Here is a 21,136-nt window from a genome sequence, read left to right on the forward strand (position 1 = left end):
ATATTTACTTCTTTAAAACCTAAATATATTAATTAAGAAAAAAAACTTAATTAATAACCAATAATAACAAATAAGCAAAAAACTTTACTTAATAAAAAAAAAACCTTGAAAAGCATACACAGATGGACCTGACAGTGAGTAACAGGTATGTAACAGATTTGTAGTTACCATCAAGTAGTAGATGTTTATGAATAGTACTGTACATACTCAGAAACATGCATAAGTGGCAGCAGTAGGTATGCATGCAGTGATGCCATACATAACTACTGCCATGGACAAATTAGTGTGTAGCTGTGTGCAGTGGGACATAACTGTGACATATGTATCTCAGCATTATATGTCGAACATCTGATCATGTTATCTATGGCCTGTACAGTACTGTGTATAATGGCAGTTTGGGGGAGTAGTGCAAACACCTATATAAACTTGGATGTGACAGAGTAAGACATGCATGATAGTCACATAATGTGTAGCTTAGCATTGTCAACTGCTGTACCAGGCTAGTATAGTAATGTAGCATTTGCAGCTATATATACTCCCTGTACTATTACTGTATGCACACATGTGACAGCTGTCCATGTTGTAGCAAGGCCCAACAGGTCATCTGTGAAGTGTATGGACTTACAACAGTGTGGATCCTGTGTGTGTATGGCACACACATATGGAGAGATATGTATGTGTCTGATAAATTAGCATCTGAACATGTGCATAGAGCAAGGGACATACTGCAACTGTTTGTGAAGGGTGGACAATTATATGTTGTTGCAGGTTTGCATGTGCATTTTTATATGTAGGTAGTAGTGTGTGGCAAACAAGACAGCATACAGTGCTGGCGTATGACATGTGGCGTTTAAACACCATGGGTATGATTCCTCAGGTTTTAGTCTTCCAGATAGGGGGTCCTGCTAAAGGTACATGGGCAGAGACTACCTTCCATGCATTCTGCACAAGACTGTGCAATATCATTACATAACTGCATCCCTCTCAACCTTTGCATAATTGGTATTTCCACCATGAAAGGTGGACTGTATATGTGCCTATATGTATATCTATATGTACACCAATGGATGTTCATATGTACGCCCAAGCTCAATGTTGTAAACGTATTGCCATCTCTCTTGTTAAAAACCCTGTACTCATGAACTACCACATAGGTTGTAGTCTACTCAACACCGAAAGTGTGATGAGAGACTACGGGACAAAGGTAGACAGTAGTGTCCCTACTGATAATCACAGTGCTACACTAGTCATGTAAACTGAGTAAGGTCCACATGTCAACAGAAAAGGTGTGTCATCCATGGAATAAGAGGTCAGTGTTCCAATGTACTCATCAGTCATAACACCCATCATAGAGTACATTGGCCCTGTTGGTATGTACCTCAGAAGACATCCACAGCAACAGTAGATGCCAGACATATACCTCACAAAGAGTATTACAAGACTTAAACGGATGCCCTATGCAGACTGTCTTACAAAACCACAGCTACACTGTGTCACATACCACCTACCCAGAGGCAACCTCTGCCTAACATACAAAGCTATGCCAAACCCACAGGTGTTGGACATGCTCCATATATACAGATTAAACTCCATACAAGCTACACACTGTACTGATCTAAACCCTGTAATGTGAAGAAGCAGAACATGCTGGAGTGGTACATTATCATCTCAGACACATACCATACTCTGGAACTAACCACCTATCAATAGTAAATGAAGGTTCTCATTAGCAGTTGTCATGAATAATCATGATGAGTGGGTGTGAGATAGGAAACACAACCCGGGAGTCACCACTGTGGCTCTGCATGACAGGGGCACATGAACCTACATTACATGGGTGTTGAAGGGCAGGGTACCATATGGCTAGGCATCCATAGGCCCTATGGATAATAGCCTGTTAGCTACCTAGGACCTGATACACACATGCATGTACTTATTGCATTACTTGCTATGTGAGGTTGACTGGGTGTGATGGTGAATGTGTAGGCGAATGTGTCAAAGTTGTGTATATGTGTGATAGCCTAGTGGGAAACTGTGTATATCATGGTATGTAGTGTTGTAGCTCAAATCCCAGCAAAGGATACGTGTGTTATTGCTAGGCAGGAAAAGCAGTAAGGCATACGGTGTGACGTAGTCCCATGGTGTTGACTGGAGTGTGCCATTGTAGGCTTAAGCAGTACATGTATGCTTATTGATTGTTAACACTAGTGAATACAAATCCTGTATGAACAGTAGTACTACCTGAAGCTGTAGGCCTAAACAGCACAGTATGGTTTATATCCACATTGCTTGGACACACTGTTTTGTTTGTTACCTGTAGTTCTAACACATTACAAACCTCAGGCATGAGGTTTTGTAGGTGCTGACATACAGTATTGTATGTTACACAGGTAAAACTGATCTGGGTTGCCATATCTTTGTGTCCTATAGGTATGTCTGATGTGTGCGTGGGTATGCCTGTAACATGGCCTTGGTAGTATGTGTGTCAGAGGATATATGTGCATATCTAGCAACATGTGTAGTGTATTACAGCAGTATGCCACCTATAGTGATGAATGTGCACATTTGTTACTGAGGGGTTTGCTATCAACAAGTAGCGTGGTGTACTGATAGTACTTAAACAGTACTTAACATTCATTTCAATGGATGACAAATGTCTGCATGCATTAGCTTTATACATACCCCCTGTGGCTAGGTGGTGCATTGTGTCACATAGAGTGTGCCATGTACTGTTGTATAGTCTTACATACTGGTTCCACTTTGTTGCTGTGCAGAACATGCTTTGGAATATAGTATGTGCCAGGCACTGTCAGGCAGTTGTGGGCTGAGCAGTCCTATGTGGTATTAAAGGTGTGTATCCACTGACAGCCAATAGGTTGCTATATATGGTATTTCATTGATGTCTGTACTTTAGCATGTTAAGTGTGCCACATGACTTGCTAACAATTACTGTTTTATTGTCTTACAGGAATATGTCTCACAACAGGAAGCCTGCCTATTCCCCTGATGAGGAGAAGGTAATCTTTGATGCCCTGGTACAGCATTACAACCTGCTGTTCACCAGATCTAGCCAGGACCATCATGGACGTACTGCACTGTAGCAGGATGTTGTCCGTCGGGTGAATGATGTAGGCATGCATAACCAGACATATGAGCAGGTACGCCATCACTGCAATGATTTAATCAGACATGTCCGGCAGCATGCCTCCGATGTCCACAGACAACAGCTTGCCACAGGTGGTGGTGCATCAACACATCCCCCCTCACCAGAGTGGAAGAGCTGTTCCTCAGCGTAGTGGCTCCTGGCCAACCAGTACAACAGACATACGTCATCATGGAGGCTGGAGTCACCCAGCACGTAGATACAGAGCATGCAGGAAACATGGCATATCTGTAGACTACTGTTAGATCAATTGTTAGAACATGCATTTACCAGATGTGTACTATGTATTCAGAAGATGTGGAGCCTGGTGTCATGCAATACTGATAATTTGGAACATAATTTGTATGCCTGTGACTATCACCTCTTGTACTACTGTGGAATTGCAAACACACAGCAGCAATGCCATAGTTGTTGACACTGACAAACTGTCTCATATCCGTGTAGGTCCCTCTGGTGTTATAGCAAAACAGCACACCCATTCTGGTGAGTGTTCTACATTTAATATAGCATATGACATGTGCATGGCATAGGAGACTTGTAGGCCATATACACATGTACAACACCTACACATAATGCATCTGCATGTTCTCTGTGGGACTAAGCACATCCCAGTAACATGAGTATCCATCTCAAACACATGCAATACACAGAGAATCCCAACCAATTGTGGTACACTGTAGTGGACATTGTATAGGCAGAGTCAATACACATGCACACAACATACACCACTTTGTCATATGCAGTTAGTGTTAATGTGATACACATGGCATATGTAGACACCTGCTGTAAGGTCATACTCCAGTATCCCAAATGTCATAAACACAGCACACATACTATACCTGGGGGTAGAGGACTATCATGGGGCAGTGTGACACGCTTCAACATACAACACATTCATGTGAGGCAATGCTCCCTATTGAACACCTTACATACCCATGTAACAACTGGCTGTGAAATGGTTAATGTTGCCAAAGTGGTGCAGGTCAGGTACAGCAAAATAGTTGCCAGTGTGACATACATTAGTGGCCTTGAGTGACCACATGATGCTGCCTGATGATGGCTCATAGTACTACACTATATTCAGTTACAGCAACTACAGTACTACACATAGCATTCATTGCTATACACCTGAAAGTTGTGTGCATCCGGCCATGGTATGTATACCTATGAGTGATGGTGCACAGGACATTGGAAAGTGTGTCAGACTTGCACAGCAATGTTGTGTCCATGTACACGTTGTGTTCCAAGGTGATGCCAATCATTGAACAACACACATGCATCAAAGACATGTATACGGTTATCAACAAGGACTCTCGACACTCGCACTGCATTCCGTTGAGCAACACACATCCTGCATGCTGACACGTGTGATAGGACTCTTTGGGTTGTGATACTGTACAGCACCATCAACCACTAATGGATATGTTCCGTATTGCTGTTGGTGTGTGTGTGTGTGTATGTGTGTGTCAACTTGACTGAGTAGTGTATGTGTGTATGTGTTCATGTGTGCATGTGTGCATGGGTGCATGTGTTCATGTGTGCATGTGTGCATGTGTGCATGTGTTCATGTGTTCATGTGTTCATGTGTGCATGTGTTCATGTGTGCATGTGCACTAACATCCTGTACAGATTATGAAGTGTGTTTCCTGTCTTCCTCTCACAGGTGCTGAGGTATTGGATGAGTGCAGCAGGGGAACCTGAGGGCACTGCCACAAATAGTGGGCATGATGACACATGTGTAGTGGCACAGTCAGGTTTGTCAGGGTCTGTCGTTGGTCCACCACTCGACAGTACACAGCTGTCCACCCCATCTATGCGCACATTCATACTGCCGATAAATCCCTCAACACCAATGGCCTTAGCGGAGGAGCAGCATACAGTAGGCATCAACCAGGATAGTGTGGTATCTATGGCACATGCAGCCCCACACAGCAGCCATACCCAGACACCTGGAACAGTACCACATAGGCATATGTCCAGGGGTGCTCGTGGGAGCACTGCTGGTCATAATGCCCCTGGCAGAAGTGCCCCCACAGGTGTCACAACCTCAGCTATGTTCCAGTCTGTAATGCAGGCACAGGCATGTATGGAACGGTACACCAGGCAGAGACTAAGGGCACAGAGGGCTCACAACACCGCTATCAATGACAGTATCCGTGACTTTGCCGGTGCCATCTGTAATTACACCAAGGTCATTGATAGATGTTGAGGGAAGACACTAGATGTCCTCCGCAATGTAATGTCCATGTGCCAGGACAGTGCAGGATGGCTGAGACATCGACGTGGATGTATGCCAGCAACATCATCAGCTGGCACTCATTGTGGATGACACACATTCCCAGCTGCTCCCATAGTGGCAGTACCAACCCCAGCAATGTTGGGGCTGGGCTGTCAATAGACCGTCCTAGATGACCACGTGCACATAGCTCTGGCCATTCCCAGCAGGGACATGGGTCCAGTTGACATCCCTCTGCCTCTGATGATAGTACCCTGTCTGGCTTGGTACCCAATACTGTCCATGGCACCCCTGGCAGGCACAGGTACTGTGTCCATGGCCAGAGACAGTGATCTGTACAGCCTGGCAGGTACAGTCCGTGGCTGTCCCACAATCACTCATGTGGCAGCCACAAGGTGGAACTGTGTGCATGCAGACACACACACACATAAACCAAACACCTAGGGCTAACACATACACACACACATTACACCAACATTGACCCATACTGTACTGTTGTCCCTCACACACACACATACATGTCGATTGGATGGGTCATTGTCGGGCTCTGGCAAACCAATAATGCACCCTGTGCAAACAGGCTTACATGGTGCTGATGCACAGGGTGACCTAATAGCAGTGTAGCAATGTTAGCAGGTTGTCAACAGCAAGGTGTACTGATATCCTTGTAGGTATATCTGAGCAGGAATGATGCATTAAAGCTATGATTATCAATGTAGTATTGTTTACACCAGTGCTAATTCCAATACTGTATTGTCCACCCATGTGCCACTTGGCTGATGTGTGCAGTACTGGCAGCATGTGTTGGTGAGTGGATGGTACGTGTGTGATGTGTGCAGTACAGATTTGCAGGTGTACATTTGTGAACATGTTGGAGGTGCACCATCTGCATGTATGTGCATAGTGGACACATGGGAAGGGTGACATGCCCTGTATTACACAGTGTTAACACTTCATATTTCCTATTGGTGGCCAGTATGCATTTTACTACACATATGTTACGACTTGGGTACACATGTGTGTATGACATGGTTTGACACTATGCTGTGGGTGATACTGTTTATATCGGTCATTGTTTTGCATACTGGTAGTATACATAACCTCAACAGCCTGACTTTACCCAATCGTTAGCTGATGTCTTGACAACTGACACACAGATGTAGGATACACAGTAGCATTTGAGTCCTTCTGGTACTATACTATACCAGTAACCAGTGGTATTGGCTGCCACCCATTCCTGGGACCACTCTTGTTTGGCATGTAGCCATCCCAGGTACACGCAAACACACAATGGATATCTCTGTCCAGCTCTGGTAATGCATACAGTGGCCTACAATGCATTCTCCCGATGAGACACTTATCCTCCACAAGGGTATCATACAGATACCTGTTGACCAACATATGCTGTAAAGCTATAAGCCAACTATAGCATAGTCATCCACATTTACAATACATAGTATCCTGACAGTACCACATTGTTAGTAGCCCACAACATGTAGCAGGGGTACCGATGTGTACATACAGCCACATGTTATGTCATCTGTCCTTTGGTATTCACATTTCCAAAAGTATGTTGATGTCCCTCAGTGCATCACATAAGCATGAAGTGGTCTGTATGCATATCCACAGAGGTGTTGTACACCTGTAATGAACGGCCATTATTGACAGACTGTGTTGTGTTTGAACATGTCTGACATATACCCCAGGCATGAACCCTCACTCATACTATTCTATAGAAACTGTCATGGGTGTGTGTGACACAGATGACCTAGGCCACAGATCACTACAGTGGCTGGCCTTGACGCATACATACATATGTGACCTAAGGTCTGAGAAGCAGCAGCACAGACTGTCAATGGTAACAGATGTATTAATGTAGAAAGCAGGCTTCACACCTTTGAACTCATTGAGGTCACATGTACATATATGTATTTGCCACACAGATAACAATTGAGGTCATGTGTACATATATGTATGTGCCACACAGATACCGGAAGTGTGAAATGCACATACTGTTGTTTTACTGATATGTCATACAGTTGTAAAAGCAAAACCCACAACACATTAACCAACAGTGTCTCACACACACACAGCAATTGCCGGATTCAAACCTCTACTTAATTATGTTAGGATACTACAGAGATACGCATTAACACGACATGCTATACACTTTACTGGATGTTTTCATTTCTCCTGCTATATTTCTAGGATGCTGACATCATCAGACTTGCCAAAGAAGAATCTACTTCTTTTCATGTGTTTTCCTAGTCTCCAAAAAGGGCATTCCTCTCACAAGAAATCACACACACAGAGCAATTGCAGGATTCAAGCCCCTACCTAACTATGTTATGATATTACAGAAACACACATTAATGTGACACGCTATATGCTTTATTGGGTGTTTTTATTTCTCCTGCTATATTTGTAGGATGCTGACATCATCAAACTTGCCAAAGAAGAATCTACCTTTTTTCATGTGTGTACCTAGTCTCCAAAAAGAGCACTCCTTTCACAGGAAATCACACACACAGAGCAATTGCAAGATTCAAACCCCTCCCTAATTATGTTTTGATACTACAGAGATACACTTTAACACGATGCACTATATGTTTTACTAGGTGCTTTATCTTCTCCTGCTATATTTGTAGGATGCTGACATCATCAGACTGGACATGGTAATGTGTGTGCACTTTGTTTTATGCAATCCCAGGAATGAACCATGTGCGTCAGCAAGTGTTAACAGCTTGAACAGGACTCCACAATTCTTAGCTTGTGTGATCTCTCTGTGGACAAATTTCCATTCCTTCATATGATAATACATATTTATGTACAGGTTGCTGAATTTGTGGATACTACATGTGTCTGTGATGTTGATAAAGGGCTATTCGGAGTCTATGTGGGATGTGTGTAGCTCCCTTCAGTGATGTGTGTCCTGGGTGGCCGCCTTGCAAACAGTCTAGCAGGTTTGGGAACCATGATCTGCCCATGATCATACCACAGTTGGTAGGGCGGTGTGTTTGTTGGCTTTGAATAGCTCTGTTTATGACTTCAATCATGATGGACTCAATGGCCTTGCAGGTCAGACGTCATAGGCTTATAGGACTATAGTTCTCATGGTCTGTTGTGCACCAACACTTGTGGGGTGTGCCATATGTTGCTGTAACACATTCAACAGTTTCACATCCTGTAGAGAGGGTGTGGCTCAAAAGACTCTTCAGGTGCAGGGTCTGTTTGTTCTGTAGTTCACTTATGACACATATCGGGAAACAATGTCATCCAATTGATGCCATGTTTTTGGCTTTGGAAGGAGCTGTTTACCCATTTTACATGTGACATCTCCTGGTATGATGATAGGGACATTTGTCAGTGGGGAGGTGGTTATGTATGTAGGGGCCTGTCTGACAGGATGTCAGCATTGTCAGTCAGGTACAGTTGGCCTTGACTCAGGACATATATGTGTGTACAGTGCTGTGTATGACATAGCTGAAGGAAGTGTCATGGTTCTGTCTGGACTCCTTCACAGATAATCTTTCAAAAACAGCAACATGCCTGAGCACTAAACCCCTGTTATACTCTTTTACACACTTAACACCCTACTGATTCCTTTTGATCAGTCAACAGAGAGTATGTCATCATAATATCCTGGCATGTCCAATGATTAGTTTCGCGTGTACTCTCCAGTCCAGCTGGTGAATATGGGACTTTTGAGGCAATGTTACAACTGCCTTATGTACAGAGAAAACCCTCACCTCCTCCCAACAAACTCAGATATATGTGGGAGATGCAACTATATAGACAAACGAGAGGCTGAGCTCTCTCGACCCATGACCGGCACAGTCAATCAGGTGGTGAAGGTAACCACACACACCACAACTCCGTCACACATAGACCTATAGCGACAGCAAACAAACTACATTACCACACAAATACATACTCGGAGGCTCTACATAATATCTGGCTAAGCAGCAGAGACCTCCTAAGCAGACACCCAGACAACTGCTACCCCACGACATTACCCACATATCACATGGTTCACAAAGTCAGTGTGCCACACAGTCACTGCCCTTAGGGCTAAAAGCACACCTAATACACTTGTAATAGATAACTCTATTGTCAGACACACTGACGTCACACTCACCAGGCTGAACAAGGAGAAGGACACTTTGAGCTGTCTGTCTGGTGGCAGGTTCTGCCACATTAAACATGCACTCATGTCACTCCAAAGCAAGTACAAATATGGCTCTATCATTGTCCATGCTGGTGTGAATTACCTCAGACGTTCCTCCATGGACTACATGACAAGGGACATAGAGGAGCTCTGTGATCATGTAACCCAGGCCAGTATGACCCTGACCTTGTCTAGCATCTTACCCTCACCAAGAATGATGGCACAGTATACAGACAAGCTGATCAATTGTAACAGTTGGCTAACATATTTGTGTCATTCAAAGGGGATCCAGTGTCTGTCAGCCTGGGATTACATGCTTGACATGCCACGTAGCTTCGCTATGGACAGCTTGCACCTGTCACCCCTGGACTTTCAAATACTGGCTAAGGCTGTTGCCACCCCCACAGTGCCTTTTTTGGGCAAGGCTCAAATGACAAACCCACCTCCATGGACAATACAAGGTAAAAGAAAGTACGGGTAATGCTGCTCAACACCAGATGTCTAGACCCCAGAATGCACTCACTCAAGACTCTCCTCAGTATGGTGAATGTCAATCTCTGTGCAGTAACAGACACCTGGTTCAGGCTCCCAAATGCACACCAGTACTACCAGGTTATACTTCATACCATGCTTTTCGGCCACAAGACTCGGACCGACCAACAAATTTAGGGGGAGTATCCGTATACATCACAGATACACACACCTCCAGTTTAGTAGCACTGCAGGAAGCATCAGAGACCATACATGTGCAACTAACAGTGGGCAAAACTGCCTTTTAGTTTGTAGCCTGCTACAGACCACCCTCCTGAACTCAGGAACCCCACTCAGCTTTCCTGAGAACACTGGAGGATATGACGGTCTCTACAAACACCATTATATGGGGTGACTTCAACTACAGAAACATTGACTGGGAATAATACTCAAGCCACAACACCCTTGCCCAATGGTTGCTAGAATTTCTAAACACAAATGCTATGTCACAATTGGTCACCACACCCACATGAGGGGAAAACATATTGGACCTGATCATCACTAACATGGGGACTCCATGTTTCACACCAGAGGTATGCCCCTCATTGGTAAGGTCAGACCATACATTTATCTCACTGGACATCCATATCCCATCCCCATCCCCATCCTAGGTTCTCTCAGTGAAGTACTTACCAACAGCAAATGTCACACTTCTCTAAACCAAGGTGGTATCCTTCAAAGACCCTGGGACAGAGGTACGTACATCTCAGACCGCTGAATCCTTTACAAACACATTCTATTGACACCTACTGGAATGCATGGATCATGCTATCCCAAATAAGAGCAAGACTCACTCCTCCAAAGGCAGGGGACCTGTCTGGTGGACCACGGCCATAAATAAGCTATACACAACAAAAGGAGGGGGCTACTACATGATAGAGCACAATCCCAATAAGGGAAGGCATCTCTGATCAGTACTAGCAAGAAGCTATGTTCACACATGAATTCATCTAAGACCCACTTCGAAAGGTAAATTGCACCACACACTGAGAACAATCACAATGTCTTCTTTAGTTATGTCATGAACCTGAGTGCCAACTCCCAGATATGCTGTGTGTTACTGCAAAATAACAATACATACACTGAACCCACAGACATTGTCATCATCCTGGCAAACAGGTTCAGTGCAAATGTCACCCCCCATCCCCCTTAATGAGCAAATGTCCATCCCAACAGAGTGTAGCCTCCCTGACATCACAGATGATCAGGTGAGTGCTGCCCTCTCCAAAGCAGACATCACAGCATCAATGGGACCGGACGGTGTCCCGGCCTGCATCTTACAAAAGCTTCATGACGAAAGTAACCCTCACATGAAGTCACTGTTCAATATCAGACTTACTATAGGATATGTACCCAAGGAATGGCGTACAGCAACAGTGGTCCCGCTCCACAAAGGTGGTGCCACAACAGACCCTGGACACTATCGCCCTATAAGCCTATCTAGCCTGATTGGCAAAGCTATGGAGTGTATCATCAGGGTACTCATACACACAGACATCGGGAACCTACAGGCACTGGATCCTGCACAATTCAGCTTTGTTGTGGGCAGATCTTGCCTCTTGAACATGGTTGACTTCTTTAAACAGTTACCAGGTCCATAGACATAGGGAAGGTAGTCCACACAGCCTACCTGGACCTCGCAAAAACCTTCACAACAATACCCCACTCGGGCATCATATATAAGCTCACCAGCTTAGATATCGACACATATGTCACAAGATGGATTGCTAAGTGGATCAGGGATAGCACCCACATGGTATGTATTGCAGGTGCCATGTCTGACTCTACACCAGTTACACGTAGCATCCCACAAGGCTCAGTCTTGGGACCTGTCTTGTTCAGTACATATTCCTCTGACGTACAGGCTAACACAGGAGGAATATGGCTGACCATGTTCGCAGATGACTGCAAACTGGGTGCCATATTTGACTCTCCAGCTGGCACAAGCATCCCCCAAAAGTGTCTCACAGAGATGGATAACTGGTGCCAGAGCCATGACCTACAGCTGAATGCCATTAAATGCATAGTCATCCTCTTTGGGAATCACATAGTGCCCACACATTACCACATAGGTGTTAATACATTTAGTATGGTAAAAGTTGTTAGGGATATGAGGACATCAGTAGTTTGTAATCTTGCCTTTGACAATCGCATTGCCATAGTGGTTAGACAGACATTCTATATAGCCCTCCCTATCCCAACAGGTTTCACATCTAGATCAAGTAAAGTCATTGTGCCCCTATACTCATGAGACCCATGATTGGATACAATGCCTCATTTGGGATGTACCTTACCCGACACCTGCAGCAACTGTATTGGCCACAAAAGTACCTCACCAAGTGGATCTAGGGACTCACACAGATGCCCTGTGCAGTTCAGCTAAAGTAATACCAGCTCTACTCAGTCACTTGCCACCTACTCGTATGCGATCTGTTCCTGTTGTTTACAGCCATGTCCAACACAGAATTAATGGACATGCTCCACCTCAGGATATCCGGATCCCTTAGAGCTACACGCTCCAGGGACTTACACCTCAGCACAGATATTTATAGGACATGCTGGAGGGACACATTTCTATCCCAGACACTCCCCTCACTCTGGATTGGGATCCCAGTCCCGCATAGGCTGAGCCCCCCACTGACCCCCTACAGGAGACATATTGATGAGTGGATGGGTGATCGTATGTTTACCCCTGGAATCTCTTCTGGGTCCCTGCTGGACAGAGGCACAATAAAGCAAACGTAAAAGGCCTATCTTGTGTGACCTACTATTCACAGACACAGTCTACTAATCTAACAGGGCTGCAAAAGCCAAACACACTCTGGCTAGGGTTATACATGCACTAGGGCAGATAGGCTAGTATCAACCTATGCACCTATGATAATGTTCGGGATGCACATTGTTTATTGATGATACTGATTGCAGGTTTTTTCTCTTCTTTGCTTTCACACTTTCTACGAACAACCTAAGTATCTGCAGAACATATTTATTATGACAGGGTTTCAATATATTATATATGTGTCTGTTGTCATATAACTGTGTGCATATGGCAGATTGGTGAATACTGAGAGGTTCCTGTGTTAACACATGCAACTGCTGGATATGTGTGGCCCACTCCTATACTCAGACATGGCCTAAGTGTGTGAGCATGCCCAGTCTGTCCTTTCAGTGTTTTGTTGCCTGACATTTGTCTCATTTATTCAAGTGTGTGAGCATGCTCAGTGTGACCTTTCAGTATGCTGCTGTCTGAAGTCCACTACATTTGTTGATATGTGTGAACATGACCAATTATACTATATGTGTGTTGAAAATCATGTTCTATTCTTACTGCAGGGCTCACCTTTGTGTCATAACTTGACAGGGATTATGCTGTGCCTGCAGGGTTTTCATGAGATACGTTGCATAGACTTATCAACATTTCTTCATACAGTCTGACCAGTGCAATGCTGTCATGGTTTAGTGGTTCAGTACTATGACTGTAGTGCACAGTATCCTGGGTACGAGGCCTGTCACTCCTTTATATTTTCATACTGAGCAGACCAGACTGCTTAAGGAACAGTAGAGCAAATATGAGCATGCTGGCTTTTGTTCAGCTATGCCCAACATAGACCAGGCTTGTCCAACATTGCTCAACATTAACCAACATTGCAGAATGTTTCCCAATATTGCTCAACATTGACCACAGTTGTGCTAGTGTTAGTGTGTGCAATTGCTTTACATATATTAAATGTTGGTGAAAGCTGTTTAGCACTGCTTTATATTTCTTAACACATGGCAATCATGCCTCAGGTGGTGTTGCAGGGCTGCCTATGTCAGATGCACATACTGCACTCCCTATACATGTTTGGAAACAGGTAGTGTCAAGTTAGGCATCCCTTTTACTATATGTGCGAATCAGGGAGAGGTATCATTTCCAGGGTTCCTAGTGAGCCAGTGTATGTGCTATGCGTTGCCTCTTTGCCAAGGTCAAAGCATACTGGGCACGCCCCCTTCTGCCTACTGGGGCAGGCTCAGGTTCTTCCTCCTCCGAGTCACGCTCTGCCTGTGATGGCCTTGGCAATGGTGAGGAGCTGTTTGGCCCAGGCCTATGCTGCTCCTGCTGCAGCTGTTTTTGCAGGCTCATATTATGTAGCATGGCACATACCATGACAATTTGGGTACATGTAGTTGGTGAGTACTGCAAGGCTCCACTAGATGTGTCCAGGCACCAGAACCGTGACGTGAGCAGGCCAAACACACACTCGATTACATTTTGTGTTTGTGCGTGTGCCTCATTATGGCATTCCTGTTCAGATGTGTGTGCGTTTCTGATGGGTGTCATCAGCCACGGTTCCAGTGCATAGCCAGCATCCCCCACTAGGTGACCATGTCTGGTACAGCTGTGTCAGATGCCAGATATGGGAATCCTGGTAGCTTCCAGGGCAGCCAGCACACATTCAGTATTATGCCTTGGGCATCACACATGACCTGGCAGTTGATGGAGGGAAAGTCCTTGTGGTTGAAGTAGACCCTACCCCACTCACCGGCTGGTGCTTTGATGCATATGTGCGTGCAGTCTATTGCACCCACTACCTCAGGGTATTCTGCTTTTTGCTGGAAGAGATGCATATTGCTGGCCAATACCTCACGGGAACTGGGGAAATATACATGATCACCGACATGTGCTGACATGGCATCCAAGAACTGGTGCAGTACCCTGGATGCTGATGCCTGTGATATCCCCATCATATCACCAGTTAGTCTCTGGAAGGTACCTGTTGCTAATATTCTTAGGCCAACACATACCTTCGTTTCCACTGGGATTTGTTCCCCTCTGTTAGTTCTGTGTGTGAAGCGTGGCCTGCACAGCTCAACAATTTGCTGCAAGAGGTCTCTGTCCACGCTATAGCGCTCCACTATCTCCAGCTCATGTAGCCCCTAGTAGGTTACCCTGGGCCTGTACACTCTTCTCTGTCTCCTCACTGTGGGTAGTTCAGCAGCATTTGCATTGTGACCACCCTCAGCATGTTGCATATGTCGCCTTATAACAGCAATGGCAGCCCCTAACATTTCTTTGTCTCAGTAAAGCTTTTTCAGTTTTCACTTCTATTAGCTTACTGCAGTGTTGCAGTGTCTCTTGAGAGAAACATAGTGGAATGTTGTTTGCAGAGTTTTAAGTGCTGGGCTGGGCTAGTGCTCTGCTTGTGTAATTGCCTGATTCTGATTGTTTTCACCTGCTAGCTCTGCTAGTTCTCCCTGGTTAACTTCCTACTATTTGTTGTGCTTCCTTTTCCCTTTCTGTTTCCTCAGGGGGGCAGCGCCATGCACACTGACTAAAACCTGCTTATTCTTGGTAAAATGCACGCACACTGGCTCAAACGCACTTACACAGCTTTAAACAGCCTTATACATGCTTACTCTGACTTAAACGCGCACACAAATGCTTACATGTGCGCACACAGTCTTACTCTGGTTTACAGGTGTGCATCCACGTGCATACATGCTCAGCAAGAAACTTTAGTGTTATCCACGGCATACACCTTCAATTTCTTGCCTTTACCTAGCCTACTTGTTGAGACACCTCTTCCAATGATGTGTAAATGACAGCCGACACATGCCACTCTGCTCCAATGAGCTTCACTTCTTTCATACATACCCCCCTCGTGATATCACCTATCTTGTACTCTGTTACTCCCCTTATCCTACTCCTACACTCCACTGACTGTGCTCATTTGCTATGTAAACTTGCGATTCACTATCCTAACCCTCATTTGCATAGGATTGCCTACTAATGCTTGGTTACATCTCTTAGACTGAGCTTTCCCCCTTAGCAACCTCTACTAGTCATGTTGTCTTCAACCTGCCATTCCTTTGCATTGTAAATTCAGAATTCAGAATAGCAATAAAATCCATATTTGTGGATCTTAATTATTGATTTTCTGGTTTTTAGAGCACAGTGCGTTTGCGTGGCTCTGCGTTAAGCTTAAACCCCAGAGATCGGGATGAAAAAAATGTATTTTATTTTTATTTTGCATCAGTGAACATTGCCAATGGCCGTATTTTTGACCATTGGCATGCTTCCTCAACTGGATGCATCCTTTTTTTGGAGCTGTCACGGCTCCGTTTTGCTATCTGCAGAACCGTACTCAGTTGTCAATTGAGTACATTTCCACAAATAACACTACTTTTACTCGGACAGGTTCGGGTTTCCTAGATTGCAAATTTACCTCATTTGCATAGCTTTCGCCTGCAATTGAGGTAATTTGCATATCCAAGCCCTGTCTATGTAGGACTCATTTTGAGATCTCTGTTGCATGCCCCTACCGGCTGTTACTGGATCGCTCGGCGGACATGTTAGCTGCATGGAGTCTTACTCTTAGACTCTGTGCAAGCCTTCATGAATCCGGCCCATTATGTATATAGTTAAATAAAGTTATTACAAAGCCTAATACAGAATAACATATTAACTAAGTAAAAATTCAGCTTTAGTTCATACATTGTGAACTTATATATATATATATATATATATATATATATATATATATATATATATATACAAAATGCAAATATCTGGACAGCTATAACAAGATAAAAAAGAACAGTGTCAATAGATAAAGAATTTTATAGGTTGCCATTCACAGAGATGACATTAAACACTCTGAGTACACTCTTGGGAACATATGTGACTAGATAATATCACCTAGGCAAAAACAGGTTTGTTCTTTGTCTAAGAAATAGATTTTACTAATGCCTTCTGTCTGAACAAAGTCAAAGTATGCTGGTGGAAGAAGGAGGGTTGGACTAGTTCACCCTGGGGTAGTGGATGATTATTTGGGGGCTAATAAATATAAATATGGATTTACAGATTCCACTGTGATTAAGGTCAATGAAAACCATTTGCAGTTGAATTAAAGTATGAAAACTGTGTTGTAATATATTGTGCAGTATTATGCTATACTGGTTAGAGCTGCATTGTGTGGTATCATATTGTACTATATTATGCTATATTGGTTAGAACTGAGTTGTATGTCATCATGTTGTTCTGTATTATGCTAAATTGGGTAGTACTGAGTCGTATGGCATCATATTGTACTGTATTATGCTAAATGGGGTAGTACTGAGTTGTATGACATCATATTGCACTGTATTATGCAAAATGGGGTAGTACTAAGTTGTATGGTATCATATTGCACTGTATTATGCTAAATGGGGTAGTACTGAGTTTTATGGTAGTACTGAGTTTTATGGTATCATATTGTGCTGTATTATGCTATACTGGCTACTACTATATTGCATGGTATCATACTAGGCTGTACTGCACTATAGTGTAGAGAGTTACAGTATTTGGTAATGTTTTCTAAATATTTTCCCTGATCTCTTGATGCATCATACAGTTATTGTATCATGCAATATTATACTCAGTGCATTGTTTTTGCACTATTTGCAATCCTTGTCTGTCCTTTTCTGAATGATGCAATTCTCCATGTCTTGTAAATAGACTGGGCTTTTACACTCCATAACAAAATATAATTTATGCCACCTATTGCATGTAGATTAACCTTGAGTCTTCAAAAGTATCTCTGGCCCAGTTTGCCATTTCTTGCCATTCTTCTAGCACAAATCAACCTAAGGCAAAATATAAATTGTGACATTCTTACTGACAACCATTTGCTTTTTCCACAAAATCAGTCCACATGTGAGAGGTGGAAATATATAGTATTATACCATGACCCCCCCAAAACGTGCACGCTGATTGGCCAGCGTGCCTGTTGTAAATCGAGTTATACTAATGGAAAAAGGTCCGGTTGCCCGGACTTTTTTCCATTAGTATAACTCGGTTTTTTAAAACGCTGTCTCGCTATGTTAAATGGGTTTAACATAGCGAGACAGCTTTAAAATAAGCAACGGAGATCTCCGTTGCTTATTTTAAAGCTGTCTCGCTATGTTAAACCCATTTAACATAGCAGACAGTGTTTAAAAGCAATGGAGAAAGCAAGATCTCCGTTGCTTTTTTTAGTAGCTATGTTAAATGAGTTTAACATAGCGAGACAGTTTTAAAATAAGCAACGGACATCTCCATTGCTTATTTTAAAACTGTCTCGCTATGTTAAACTCATTTAACATAGTGAAAAAAAGCAACGGAGATCTTGCTTTCTCCGTTGCTTTTGCTCCAAGCTCTGATGTACTGCGCAGGCGCAGTACATCAGAACTGCCGGATGCCAGACATCTGCGGAAGGGCAGGAAACAGGCATTATACTATGCCATTATTTAAGAAAAGTAATAGTTTCTTTTCTTAAATAATGTCATATAATAGCAATAACCACTTCTGGGTGTGGTAATGCTATTACCACGGTTGGCTTTGTTTGGTCCGGGCTTCCCCGGGACCAAACCACGCCAACCGTTGGTAAATTTAGCATTACCCACACCCAGGCGTGGGTTATTGCTATATAAGTAGAGTCTAATGTCTCACACAGACTGGTTATCAGTAGTCAGCAACATGTCTACATACTGCAAGACAAAATAAAACCTTCCTCTTCTGAGGTACTTGAGAAATCACTTCTAAAGCCACAAGGACCTCCTACACAAAACCACTGTAGCTGTGTGCACCACAGCCAAACCTCAGCAGTTGGTAAGCACCCATTTCACAGCACATGTCCTCTTTCACAATTGCAAGCTTTTCAGGCTACAAGAATACTCCACATATCACATATCACTTGTTATGGTTGACTCCATACTGTATCAGACTGATGCACCACTCACAGGGCTGAGCAAGAACAAGGTAACATTCAACTGCCTCTCGGGTCCTAGAATCCATCATCTCATCAGGTCTCCCGTGTCCTTTCTCCCCAAATATGAATATGACATGGTCATCATTAACTTGGATGTGACTGATTTGTGATACATCCCATTCGATTTTAGGAAGAAGGACAAGATGGAGCCGAATATGTCTCTAAAGCTGGAAATTAATTAGTCTGAGGAAGTACCCTACCATCACTGAGAATGATTCCAAAATTCAATCAAAAGATAATTGATGTCAACAACTAGCATTGCTGCTGTTGTCAGTTTGAGGGGGTCCAAAGTATTTCAGCCTAGAGGCAGACATAGGGCAGTCCTGACTGTTTCACCAAAGATGGTCTGCACTGTACCTGCCTCATCATGTTTCACATAGTAGATAAGACATTTTCTATCTCCTGTAGTAAACTTTTTAGGCAGTGTCAGTCTACTCAGGCTACTAACCTAGTAAAGAGAAAATAGAAATTCAGGGCTTGTTAATATCAGACTAACACCAGCACTACTCAAAAATAGAAGCCTAAATACAACTGAAAACAATTAACATGCAATGTTATCTGCTACGTTAAAATGACACAACCATCCAAGTATTATTCTGCAAAAAGAAAAAAACATGATAAAATACTCATAATGCCAACTAAAAAAATATAATATAGTTCAGTATAGCTAGGTTAAATGTACGTAATCATGCTGTGCTTGGTAACAGATTAACTTATCCCATTCAAAGTTGTCCATTTGTTGCTACTATCACAGTCCTGAACAGCTTCAGTCTGTTGTTAATTTTCTCTAGACTTTGCATCTTTCATTGACTGGTCCAGTGTGCTGAAATTCAAATCCTCTTCCTTGACTGCCTCCAGCTGTGCCAGTGATTGGTTACAGATAGCTGTGGGATTTTAGAAGTTAGCCTGCACTTCACTGCGCCTTCTGAACCCAATATGTTCATTATTCTCACTGTTACCATAGCCAATATGTCTAATCCTGACAAGAATACAACAAATGGTAAGCCTCCAGAAACTTTCATCACCTGCCACATTGCCACTTTGGCTGCTTATAGGCTGAGCCCTTTTGGAACAGAGCTATATAAACAGGCAAGAGTAACAAAATCTTCAGTGCTTTCTTGCAGCTGCATGCAGATGCATTTCTGTAGCTCTTGTTGACCAGCAGCCTGTGTAAAGCCTTCAGTCAGACATATAATACTCCTTTGGGGAACCCTTCAACACAATTTTTTATGATTAAAAGGGTATTATATTTTTTTATTTATTTTCTGTGAGAATTATGCTGTATTACTTTAAAATACTGGCATTTCAGGAACATCTGTAGACATTTCTTGAATACCGCTATTTCAGTTTAGGAATTGCTTTCTAGGCATCTAGTTTATGTTTTAAGCAAAGGGGCTTATTATGGAATGATCTCTCTTCTATTTTAAAACATTTACAGTCTTTTTGGTGTGACCAGGGAAAAAGACCTCTTCCTTGCAATGATATGCTTTTCCTTTATCAGTCTTTGTCCATAGTTGTCCCTAGAAAAAAAGAAACAAAATTAATCGTTGTGATAACAAAGACATGGTATCTGTGGTTAAACCCTATATTAACTTAACTATGAGTTCACTGGAGTCTTTAATCCTGGATGTCAAGTGCCTCATGTTGTTTCTTATTTCTCTAATCCAAAGGATGAGTATGTTTGTTCAGAGGGGTCTGATTTAAACAGAGAAAAGGTAATGTCACCTAAGAAGTCCATAACCCAAGACTCTGATTCTTTAGACAGCCAGTCTGAAATTGGAGACTTTCTCCTTTTCTGATACTGTCTTCAAACTGAAAGATGTATTTGATTGGGAACAGAATATTCTCCCTGAATTGGACAGATGGTATGATTTATTAGAACAAAAAGCCCTTCATACCTCATCCATTCCTCATGTCCTTTATACCGAATCCATTACATCCATTCCTGCTGTCCTTCATGCCACATCCATTCCTCCTGTCCTTTATACCAAATCCATTGCATCCATTCCTGCTGTCCTTCATACAACATCCATTCCGGCTGTCCTTTATACTGCATCCATTCCTGCTGTCCTCTATACCGCATCCATTCCTGCTGTCCTTTATACCAGATCCATTCTGGCTGTCCTTTATACTGCATCCATTCCTGTTGTCCTTCATACCACATCCATTCCAGCTGTCCTTTATACCGCATCCATTCCTGCTGTCCTCTATACCACATCCATTCCTGCTGCCCTTTATACCGTATCCATTCCTGCTGTCCATCATACCAC

The sequence above is a fragment of the Protopterus annectens genome, chromosome 2.part0 (assembly GCF_019279795.1).
Source record: "Protopterus annectens isolate FY-2018-M chromosome 2.part0, PAN1.0, whole genome shotgun sequence".
Classification (NCBI taxonomy): Eukaryota; Metazoa; Chordata; order Ceratodontiformes; family Protopteridae; genus Protopterus; species Protopterus annectens.